The sequence below is a fragment of the Oryzias melastigma genome, linkage group LG17, assembly GCF_002922805.2.
Source record: "Oryzias melastigma strain HK-1 linkage group LG17, ASM292280v2, whole genome shotgun sequence".
Taxonomy (NCBI): Eukaryota; Metazoa; Chordata; class Actinopteri; order Beloniformes; family Adrianichthyidae; genus Oryzias; species Oryzias melastigma.
In genome coordinates this window covers 4878035-4880367 of record NC_050528.1, presented here as the reverse complement: position 1 = coordinate 4880367, position 2333 = coordinate 4878035, and the positions used below count along the sequence as shown (strand labels likewise).

The 2333-nt window shown below is 31.0% G+C and overlaps 1 protein-coding gene across 8 annotated transcripts in view; it reads right to left on the bottom strand.

Moving 5' to 3' along the window:
* LOC112147323 (corticotropin-releasing factor receptor 2) overlaps window positions 1-2333 on the bottom strand; it is a 181867-nt gene that overhangs the window by 491 nt on the left and 179043 nt on the right. The gene's annotated exons all lie outside the window — the stretch shown is intronic.

Genomic DNA, 2333 nt, shown 5'->3' with positions numbered 1-2333 from the left:
TTAGAAACTCAAATAAAACATTTTGAAAAAATATTGGTGTTTTGCCAAAAAAATTGTCTCAAACTTTTAGCTATTTTAAAATAAACTTCATTATTTTCAGCTTCAAATGTTCTGCTTTCAAAATTTACAATTTCAATTTCAAACCCTTTTTCTGGAACACTCACACAAGCATAGAGACACTCAGATAAACCAATTAACTCATGATCTAGAAAAAAGAAAATTATTAATAAAATTAGACAAAATCCTTTGGCTCCAAACTCTTGACAATAGAAAAACTTGATTTAAGACTAACAAAAAAAACGGTAATTTTTGGTTCAATTTTAAGGATGTTATTTTAAAGTTCAATAAATGTTGTCAAGTTAGACTCATTGTCAATATTTTGACAATAAAAATTTAGATTTCTAAAACTGAAGAGGATTTATAAAGATGAACCAACTTGTACTAAGATTCGCATTTTGTTCTTTTTTAGTTTAGTTTTCTGTTACTTAAATCAAAGTAAACTATAAATCATTCCATGAAAACGAAAATAAAAAATACAAACCATTAGACTAAAAGTAAGAAAGACTTATTATAGGGCTGTATGATATTTAATTTGAAGTAAATTTGTTAGTTTTTTTTTATGTTTGTGCAGAACTTTTTGTTTTCTTCTTAAGTAAAATACTTTCCTGGACAGATAATTTAGGTAAACAAGCCTTCAGTTTTTCTTTTGCCTCTACATGGAGTTCTCTCCAAACTCAACCGAAATGGTCTGAACTCGCTTTACTTGGATAAAACTAAACTTTTTTTCTTTTTCTTCTTCAACACCGCTCATTCTGTAACTTTATTAAAATGATAAAGAAAATGCCATTTAACATTTCATTTTCTTAAAGTTTTAACTTTTTAACTTTTGTACAGAACTTGTTACTTATAAAATCAGCGTCACTCTGTTGCACCTCAACTTTTACATTATAATTTTATATTGTAAATATCACAATGTCATCCTTTTGTTTAACTTTTTTTTATACTGTAGCCCATTTCTATGACCTCCTAGCCAGACGACCCTTGAAGAATTAGATTCAACAGGTTTCACCTGGTTAAATGAATAATAATAAATAAATAAATAAATAATGTTTTCTAGTGATTTTATTCTTAATATTAGTGTTCTTGTCATATTTTCAGGCTACTTTTTTGCAGGGAGGCTATGTTGCAACTTCAAGATTTCAGATTTTGTTTCCCAGTGCTCAATTTACATATTTGATGAACAAAAATTCCAAGAAAAAAACAATCATATACATATATTTTCTTCTAAGTATTAAAGAAAATGACTGAAAGTTGCATTTTTACCTTAAAAACTTGAAGCGGCTCACAAAAAGTCGCCTCTTTATTTGAAAAACAGACTCATTAGAGTGCATGGTGGGATACTGGTTGCTAATTTAAACCAGGTGTGTAACCACAATTAATATGGTGTTGGAACAATCAGTTAACAGCATCATATGTGGTTCATTTAACCCGTAAAAAAATGTGAACATGAAGCCATCAAGCCGTCACAAAGCCGACAGAGAGACTCTTCAGCTTCCCGTCCTGCGGCGATGCAGCATGTCTAGCATCTTTATTTATGACCACATACATGATTGTTGTTGACCTTCTTATCTAATGTTTGTCCAGAGGGGGAATTTACCAAAATAACCAAGCAGTCTATCAGTGCTGAATATTATAGAATCTTTAGAAGCTTTTATGGGGGATATTTTACTATTAAAACAGGCACATTTTATGGGAAAAAGTAAAGAAAATAAAGATGACACATGGAAATCATGGTATGCAGCCATCAAATGACAAAAGCTTTCCTAATATTCTCTAATGTTTTCCTACAAACTGATTCTTCTTTTGACGTGAAAATCCTTAAACATTAAGCATTATGGAGAGAAGAGGATGAAGGACAATCATTTTTCAAAATTAGCATCAGCTGGATAATTCTTATAAATGGCTTTAATGACTTTTAAACAGCTGTTGGCATTCTGATAATCTGCTTTTATGCTAATCGGGAGGAGAATGATGAGCTTTACTGAAGCCTTCCCTAATTTCCTTAATAAGCACAGCAGCAAACCACAATTTCATCAATGGAGAAGAAATCTATTTGCAGGCGGAGCGAATTAAACAAATACTGTTAATATTAACAACTACAGGAAAGACAAAAGAATAATCAACTCGGTGTATAGCATTACCTCCAAAAATGCAAGTGGGAATGCTTTAAACTGAATGTGACCGCTAAAGATGCCAGAGCAGTTAGCTGAAAATGTCAAAGCTGAAAGCTTGCTAAAATATTAACTAAATGCCAAATTAGCCCCAAAAAATGG